Source organism: Pistacia vera, unplaced genomic scaffold, assembly GCF_008641045.1.
Source record: "Pistacia vera cultivar Batoury unplaced genomic scaffold, PisVer_v2 Contig576, whole genome shotgun sequence".
Classification (NCBI taxonomy): domain Eukaryota; kingdom Viridiplantae; phylum Streptophyta; class Magnoliopsida; order Sapindales; family Anacardiaceae; genus Pistacia; species Pistacia vera.
In genome coordinates, this window is record NW_022196419.1 from 54,897 (window position 1) to 65,080 (window position 10,184).

Genomic DNA, 10,184 nt, shown 5'->3' on the forward strand with positions numbered 1-10,184 from the left:
CTGTCTTTGTTGTAATCGGTTTTTTGAATTTTCCTGTAAATGAAGTTATCTATTCAATTCCAGTTCGCTCTTTTCATATATGCGTGTACAATTACAATTTGCGATTTACATAATTGTCTACAAATGCAAACAGACACACCACAACTGTTTTAAGCGAACACGGTACACTTAAAAGGAAATTTACAAAAATAGTGAGTTGAGTTCAGGATTACTGATAGTACGGCGGAGGTGCTCGGCATTCCAAGCTCGGGGTACTTTGGAACCGTTCAACCTTTTGAGATGGTAGGTCCCCGGTCTATTATTTTGTCGACCCGGTATGGACCTTCCCAGTTAGGTCCTAGTACCCCCGCTCGGTTCTCTGGTCCCGAGGAGAACTCCTTTAGACAAGGTCTCCGACCTGGAAGTCTCTTCGTTGACCTTTGAGTCGAAGAACTTTTTGCTCGCTTGTTGTAGGCCGCTATCCTTAGTGAGGCCTTTTGCGGTGCTCTTCGACCAGATCCAAACTTGCTCTCATTAGTGCCTCGTTTTCGTTCTCATTGTACAAGTCCCTCCGAAGAGACCCGGTTCCGACCTCTACAGGGATCATGCTTCACAGCCATAAGCTAGCGAAATGGGAGTTTCCGAGGTGGAGGTCCTTGGAGTTGTCCTGTACGCCCACAAGACTTCGGGGAGGTCGTCAGCCCAATTTCCTTTGGCTGCCCCAGCTTGGCTTTCAAGGTGTGCTTGATGGTCTTGTTGACTGCTTCAACTGGCCATTCGCCTGCGGTCTGGCGACGAGGCAAATTTTTTATGGATACCCAGCTCGTCGCAGAACTGTTGAACTCCTCATTGTCGAACTGCTTTCCATTATCTGAGATGAGGGTGTGAGGAATTCCGTAGCGGCACACTATATTCTTGAAAACGAATTCCTTCAGCTTTCTGGTCGTGATCGCCTAGCGGCTCGGCTTCGACCCATTTCGTGAAGTAGTCTACCGCGCCACGGCATACTTGACCCCTCCTTTTCAACCGGCATGGGGCCGATGAGTCGATTCCCCACATGGAAAAAGGCCAGGGGCTAGACATAGTGATTAGCTCGTGAGAAGGGCTCGCGAAATGTTCGCGAACCTTGGCCTTGTCCATTTCTTGACGAAGTTGTTCGCATCTTCTTGGATTCGGGCCAGTAGTATCCCTGGCGAACAATCTTGTTCCCAGAGACCGAGCTGCTGTGTGGTTACCGAGCAGATCCCCTCATGAATTTCCCTCATGATGTAGTCTGCCTCTTCACTAGTCACACATCGGAGGAGCGGCGCTGAATCCTCTCCTATACAGCTGTCCCCGATGAGCGTGAAGCGCGGCAACCTTGTTCGCAGGACCCTCGCCTCGACTTTATCGTTGGGAAGGTCCCGTCCTTGAGGTACTGTACAATGGGGTTCATCCAGGAATCCGTCTGAACCTCATTCACGGCCTGCTCGGGCCGAGCTGATAGTCGGAGCGTTGACAAAACGAACACGACTCATCATGTGTGTAAAAATATCATGCTTGTTATCGCTACCGAATTATGTTTTATCCTTATGTTTATCTCCTGTGTTGATTATAAAAGATATGAATATCTGATACCATCCGTTTTTGGATTTTATGAACGTACAAGTTAGCTTTCAGATTTTCAAATGTATACATATATATATCTTATGTGTTTATGCTTTCAAAACGAACCCAAGTGAATGTTTTTATGAAAAACGTATTTAGAATACAGGTTTTTTTTTTTTTTTTTAGATTCCCACACGGCACGTCTCGGCTACCCGAGTCTCATAGGTGCGCCTGGAGCTTATGGGGTGGGGAGGGTCGAGGCGGGTCGTGTCACTTATAGTTGTTCTAATTGATCTACATCATCAAGTATGACAAGAACCGTTTTGTGCCGTAACCTTCTCCTTATCTCATTACATCCTCTATAAACATCCCATATGTTTATGTTCCAAATTTGCGAAATAAGTTGTTGCTGTAGGGCGACTAGACCTTGTGTCATAGAAACTTCTCTAATATTGGCAAGAAAGAAACTACCATCAAATTGATAAGAAATCTTGTCCAAAACAAATCTTGCTAGAGTTGTCTTACCTATTCCACCCATTCCACAAATCCTTAACATGCGAATATCATTCAAACCTATACCTAGCAATGGGTCCATTTGCTTCATTCGTGAGTCCATTCCTACCAGATTCCAACTGGTATCTAACAAGGTAGGATCCAATTTACTTGATATGTCGTAAACAATGCCTTGAATAAATTTGGACTCTTCCCTGCAAATGAGGGAAAAATATTCAATAATATGAAAAGTTACTATGACCTACAAATACGTAAAATAATCTTAAGCCAATCTAATATTTTATTTTCATTGGAATTAAATATCAATTCCAATATATGTCAAATAATTGAAACCAAATTAAGTTGAAATAACCGACTAACAATTCAAGTAGTGTAAGAGAAAAACTAACAGTACAAAAACATTATTTCCGAGTTCTGTTACGGAATATATTTCCAAATCTTCAACATATATAATTCCATGATTTGTTTTCAGGTGCCTTGAAATTGGCCTTTCTATCAATTTATGACTTTACTAGAAAAAGGATGCATTGGGATGGGGTAACTTAATTTGAGACAATGCTTTCTTTGAATCTAAGAGAACGGCAAGAAAAAGATCTCTGCACTGGCTATTAAATTTATGAAACAATTTTCAGGAGTAAATATGTAAAATAATACTGGAAAAATCTTAGATAGGCCAATAGTATTTAATCCCCATTTAATTTTTAATCTTTGATCTGCCCCAAGCATACACTACATTTTGTGTTGAACTTCATATCAGCTATAATGTGTAATGTTGCATAATGCTAATTAGTAGAAGTTTACAGCACTTGCTGTTTAAACTTAAGATATATATTCTGCAAGGATATTTCTCAATACTTTTTATTTTAGTTTACATGCATTATCTGAGTATTTGTATATTCAAATTAACATATAAAAATAACAGATTGGAAAGATAACTATTAGTGTTACCTATTCTGCAAATGCCATCCAGACAGATTGGCAATCTCTGTCAAGGCAACCCTCCACCTTTGCATCTTTTCCACATCTTCCCCAAAATTTTGTTTATGTTCTGCAAAAGCTTTCTCAAAGCTTCCGGTCTGATTTCTAACCTCGGATGGACTGACATTGTAGAAAACTGGCAGAACTATCTGACCCATCACTTTCATGCATTCCAAAATCTTTGCGAGTTCATCCAGGCACCACGTTGAAAATTCATAATTTTCTGAAAAAACGATGAGTGCAAACCTAGATTCTTCAATTGCTTTAAAGAGTTCCAATGATATTACCTTTCCCCTTTCAAGTCTATGGTTATCTTTAAAGGTAAATATTCCTTTCTGATCCAATGCAGAATATAAATGACCATTGAAGTTTTCGCGCGTGTCTTTTCCTCTAAAACTCAAGAAGACATCATATTTCCTTTCAGGCAAGGTAGAATTAGAAGGCAGGTTAGATGGTATTTCACTATGCATACTTGTGGAAGCCACAGCCAACTTGCTTGTGCCAAGGTATTGCAGATAAATAAACTACACCTGAAGAATATAAAGAATTATAAGCATTAAGCTAACCTTAAATCATAAATATGGAAAAGGAGTACACATTGAAGATTAAATGTTTTCTTTTTCAAAGAAGAAGTACATTAACACCTTAACTTTTCTGGTTTTCCCAACTGTTTTATTTTAACTATCACCCCATCTTCAATTAAGCCTATCAGGACCACTACTCCGAAGAGAGTCTTGTATCCTTGCTTCCAGTTTTGGACCCTTGATTTATAGTATCAAAATATAGATTCTTTAATTGTTCATAACTTGAGTTATCAGAATGCGATTGATTCTACCCAAAAAGTCTCAGTTGCGGACTTCCACATTGTTTTAAAATCAAATAATAAATTCTAAAAAAAAAAAATTTACAGTTTTCAATATGAGAAAATTTGATTAAATTTCTGTCTTTTAGTGTTTACCAACACTGTAAACCGTTTACCAGCCATCTAACAAGATTACGTCACATGAGAGACCAACTATGATTTTTTTTACCTCTTTAGCAAGAAACATATATGCAAAACAGTATGTTACAGTCGAAATCTACTAACATATTTAAGCTGTTGAGCTGTGAATCATTATGCCAATAAATGTACATACATATTATATTTTCTCTTTTTCAGATTAATTTTTCTCAGTAATGATCAAATCATGCTGTTTTGCTGAATCTTTTCTTTATACTAGATATACATTCAAGAAGAGAAACTAATTAGAGTAAACAGATTACTATGAGCACAATAACGATGTCAAATGAGTTAATCAAGAAATTGAAAACTGAGAAATGCAGAAGATTCAAGACTTACATTTACAGCTGCTTTGCTTTGTTACCATAGTTCATGATCAAAACTTGTTTGCTTCACATAAAAGATGTCGAGTGGATTATTTCGCTCTCGAGGACAATAGGGAGGCATTGTGATCATCTCAAAGCGTCTTTTCCAAAAATCAAATTTAAAATTCTTAAACGGAAAGTTACATGTTTGTTGATGCTGTTTTTCGGCACCAACCAATTGTCACGTGGGTTTTGCTCTTTGATAAATTAACGCACGTGATAATAGGTTATGAAATGAAATAAATGCTAGGAAAACTTTTAAAGTGGTTCGGATGCTAAGATAGCAAGTCCTACATCCACTGAGTTGTATTGATTTTAGTGTTGGTCAGGTCGCTTAAGCGTACTGACGTACAAAAAGTTATGAAAGTGAGCTACTCTCTCTTTTTACAAGTGAGAGAGTTGTTTTTTGGTAATGAATGAACCAACCCCCTTAATGGTGAGGTTTCTACATTTTATTCGAATTGAAGCGTGGTATCATCACTTAAATCTACGGGTTGGTGTGATTGTCAGGATATTATCTGACTTCACGTCCCATTTGTCCTTTTTCCAAGCTGACTTTGCATGACTGCTCAGAGACACGGACGCGTGTGATCTCCATGCTTATTTGCAGGTTGACGTGCGTACATTGTCCTGACGGGGGCAGGTACCAGTAATGTGACTATCCTACGTCAGCCCATATTTTCCCGGGTATAACAGAAGCCCCCTAGTTTTTAAGGTTCGAGGAACGAGCCTTGGAAACAAATTACACGGGGACTTTGGTCGCTACGACCTGGATGGGACGAGCTCGCCTAAAGACTCGAGCGAACACGGTCTCGCGCGACCTCCGCGCGATCCCTTGCCCAAGCGTCCTGACATCTTTATCTCTGCGACCGGCCTTGACGGACGCTCCTTAGTAGTTCAATGAATCTGTCCCTGCGCTGTCAGGTGCTCTGCATGCGTTACAGCGATGTCAGACACATTAAATGTGCGGTAGATGACCCGACGCCGTTTTGACAGTATTGACCGTTTAACGTGTTTGAAACTGACACCCTAACTGCTGCATTTAATGCGACGTGGGTTTTGAAAGGCGCCCCTTTTTACGGCATTTAATGCAACGTGGGGCGGCATTTAAGCGGAGGGAGAGGGGGTTACCGTTTCGACTCCGAGGGGTGGTAACGTCGTTTCGCTATCCATATAAAAACTTGGCATTTTTTCAGATGAAGTCACCGAAATTTCTTTCGCTTTGAGTGACAAACTTTGGCAAACCAAGAATCACTTTCTCCCGATCGAGCTTTTCAGGAACCGGAGCAAGCCTCGGCCCTAGCTCCGTATACCACAGAGTAAGTGCTCTCTTTTTTTTTTTTGGTATGGTTTGGTCGAACCACGGCGTTGGGTCTTCCGGTGTTTCACCGGAGTTTCGACGCCGTTATTGGTTTCGAGCCGTGGAGGCGGCTCGAATCACCTCTAGGTTTTAAGTATTTGTCCCTTGCTGCCGCACGGGACAAACATGAAGGCCCAAAGACCATGTCTGTCGATGTTGCAGACTGGAATGGAACCGTCAACATCCAGGACCGAGGGAAGAGCTAGCTCGTCCTCGCGGGGAGCTCCGAGGACGCAGCTCTCGAGCTCTATTCGGTCCTTACTCCCGAGGAATATGCCAGAAAAAGCGGCAGTTCGATATCCGTAACGAGGTGTTCCTCGACCCCACTAGGCCGTCACGCGCCCCCGACGGCCTTGCCGCGATCTCTGAGGAGATCTTCAAGGGTGGAGGGAGGATTCCCTTCCTCCTTTCATCAGGTCGGTCCGGATCATTTCGGGATCGCACCAATGCAGCTGACGCCAAACGCGTATGTCATCGCCGTCGCGATGTACATGCGTGCTGCGAGAACGGTTTGGGGGAGCCGTCGGCGCTGGAGCTGGTGTCGCCTACTACTTGAAGAAGAGTGGGACAGGATTCTTACTACTTGTCTCGGCGACCTAACATTGCTGCGGGGATACACAGCTATCCAGCAATGCGGGGGCCTAAGAGCAAAGTTTTTCTTTTTTTTTTCTTTATAACGGTCACCGCCACTTCCAGGATCCAAGTAGTTTTCTTTTGCTGGATTTGTTAATTTGCTCGCACGTACGTAGCTAACGACCTGTTTTCTTATGCAGTTAATAGAACGACCAGCCAAGATTGACTCGCCGACCCGAGCAGGCTCTTATCCTTCGGGATACTAGGCGAGGAACAGCGGGACGCGAGGAAGCTTGTGACGACCGCGAACCTGCGGAAGTACGGTTTTTTTTCACCGACAAGGCATCATGAACCCTTGGACGGTGAGTTGCTGGTAACTTTTTGGTCGTGGGATAAATTCCCTTACTGAAAAGTTAATGCAGAGACCATGCCCCAAAGGAGTCCGGGACGTCGCCGAGCGCCATTTGTTTTCCTCGATCAAGGAGGGAAAGGGAAAGGGAAAGGGAGGCCGAGGCTGCTGCGCCATTCCGCACAACCGCTGCGAACTTCTGCGCCTTCGCAGCCTCGCCCTGCACAAGAAGCGACCAGAACAGACAGGTCGCTCCAGCACCTCTGCTCGCCCAGGCGGAAGGCTCGGCCCAAGGTCCAAGAAAGGAAACAGGTCCAGGTCGAAGAATCTGAAACCGAATCCGAGGGGAGCCCTCAGGACGCGCCAAGAATCCAGGAGGCCGGGAAAGGAACCTGCGAGCGGGGGGGTGACTGGCGACAAGGCGAAGGATGCCCCGGTTCGGATCGTTCGAGGTCTGCCCGAGTACTTGCAGCCAATTGTATATGGCTGCTCGAGAGGAGCTATCGGGGTCGTATAATGAATTTGCAGACGCGGGTGACGACCTGATGGCCACCTCGTTTCAGCATCTGAGCAAGGTAAACAGTGTACCTGAATTCCCATTTTGGTTATTTCTAACTCGTATACTGCTCGCAGGGTTGCTTGCGATGAGGATGTCATGGAGAAGACGCGGCTGGGGGCGCCAAAGGGAACGAGCGACTGGAGCGGAGGTCGCGAAACTGAAGCAGAACTTGGAGTTGTTGAGGCAGAAAGAACCCAAGCGTTTGAAGCAGCGAATAGGTACCTGAACCAGAAGGAGCTGCTCAGCGAACAGTAGACTTCCAAAGGGCAGAGCTCGATCGGCGTGCCGGGAAGTCAGAGAACTTCAAAGGACGACCGCCAGGCTTCTAGAGAGGTGGAGAAAAGGACCAGGAGCTTCAGGCGACCTTTGCACGGGCTCAGCGAGCTGAAGAGGATAGGCGGGTCTCGCAGCAGGAAAGGCTAGCTCTTGAGGCCGAGCTCCAGGAGAGTCAAGCGAAGGTCGCTTCTTGACTGATGAATGCAGAATCAGTCGGAGGAGCTGGAAGAGAAGGCCGGGACTGGGCGATTGGGTGTATCTACACCCTGCGAGCAAGGAACCCGGACTTGGACATGTCCGCCTCCCGGAGGGTTGGCAGGCGACCTTGCGGATTATGGCCGAAGAGGACGACCAGCGTGCCGCGGCCGCTAGGGGCCCGACCAGGCGGGTGGCTCTGGCTCGAAGGATCTCCCGACCACCTTAGGCGTAGTGAACGTCTTTGTTGTAATCAGTTTTTTTGATTTTCCTTGTAAATGAGTTATCTATTCAATTCACAGTTCGCTCTTTTCATATTGCGTGTACAATTTCAATTTGCGATTTACATAATTGTCTACAAATGCAAACAGAACACAACGAAACTGTTTAAGCGAACACGGTAACACTTAAAAAGGAAATTTACAAAAATAGTGAGTTGAGTTCAGGATTACTGATAGTACGGCCGGAGGTGCTCGGCATTCCAAGCTCGGGGTACTTTGGAACCGTTCAACCTTTTGAGATGGTAGGTCCCCGGTCTATATTTTGTCGACCCGGTATGGACCTTCCCAGTTAGCCTAATACCCCCGCACTGGTTCTCTGGTCCCGAGGAGAACTTCCTTAGTACCAGGTCTCCGACCTGGAAGTCTCTTCGTTTGACCTTTGGTCGAAGAACCTTTTTGCTCGCTGTTGGTAGGCCGCTATCCTTAGTGAGGCCTTATTGCGGTGCTCTTCGACCAGATCCAAACTGCTCTCATTAGTGCCCGTTTTCGTTCTCATTGTACAAGTCCCTCCGAAGAGACCGGTTCCGACCTCTACAGGGATCATTGCTTCACAGCCATAAGCTAGCGAAAATGGAGTTTCCGAGGTGGAGGTCCTGGAGTTGTCCTGTACGCCCACAAGACTTCGGGGAGGTCGTCAGCCCAATTTCCTTTGGCTGCCCCGAGCTTGGCTTTCAAGGTGTGCTTGATGGTCTTGTTGACTGCTTCAACTTGGCCATTCGCTGCGGTCTGGCGACGGAGGCAAATTTTTATGGTAACCCAGCTCGTCGCAGAACGTGAACTCTCATTGTCGAACTGCTTTCCATTATCTGAGATGAGGGTGTGAGGATTCCGTAGCGGACACACTATATTCTTGAAACGAATTCTTCAGCTTTTGGCGTGATCGCGGCTAGCGGTCGGCTTCGACCATTTCGTGAAGTAGTCTACCGCGACCACGGCATAGACCCTCTTTTCCAACCGCATGGGGCGAGGGTCGATTCCCCACATGGAAAAGGCCAGGGGCTAGACATAGTGATTAGCTCGTGAGAAGGGCTCGCGGAATGTTCGCGAACCTTGGCACTTGTCAACTTTCTTGACGAAGTTGTTCGCATCTTCTTGGATTGGGGCCAGTAGTATCCCTGGCGAACAATCTTGTTCGCCAGAGACCGAGCTGCTGTGTGTGGTTACCGCAGCTCCCCTCATGAATTTCCCTCATGATGTAGTCTGCCTCTTCACTAGTCACACATGGAGGAGCGGGGCGCTGAATCCTCTCCTATACAGCTGGTCCGATGAGCGTGAAGCGAGCAGACCTTGTCGCAGGACCCTCGCCTCGACTTTATCGTTGGGTAAGGTCGTCCTTGAGGGTACTGTACAATGGGGTTCATCCAGGAATCCGTCTGAACCTCATTCACGGCCTGCTCGGCCGAGCTGATAGTCGGAGCGTTGACAAAACGAACAGGAATGTTATCGAGACCTCCGAATCTATGATGAGGCAATCTTTGCCAAGGTCCGCTATTGAGTTGCTCTCCCTGGGGATCTGAGCGATCTCAAAGTGCTGAACGATCCCAAGAGGCTTTAGCTTCTTTCAGGTAGCGGATCATGCTCTCTTCCTTAGCTTGGTACTCCCCTAGGATCTGGTTGACGACCAGCATGGAGTCACTATATATACTGATCGCGGTTGCACCCATTTCTTTGGCGAGTCACAACCGGCGAGCAGGCCCTGTATTCGGACTCATTGTTGTGGCGCTTTAAACCCGAATCGGAGAATACCATGGATTCGGATCCCCTCGGACTCACTAGGAGAAGACCGCACCAGCTCTTTTTTGTTCGATGACCCGTCGACGTAGAGGTTCCACGTCAAGCGTTGGGTAGTTTCTTGCTCAACCTCGCTAGACTGTTGCTCGCTCGGGAAGAGGAGAATTCCGAGATAAGTCTGCAACAGCTTGCCCTTTGATAGTCGACCTAGGCGTGTACCTTAAGTCGAACTGGCTCAATTCCATGGCCATTTGAGCAGCTACCCGAGGCCTCTGGTTTCTGGAGGACCTGCCGAGAGGTAGCTCGTCCTTACGTTAATCGTGTGGGCATGGAAGTAAGGTCGCAGTTCCTGGACGCGAACCAGGGCAAAAGCTAGGCGCTCCATTCGGGTACCGCATCTCGGCATCCGATAGTCGCTTACTGCATAGTAACCGGCCA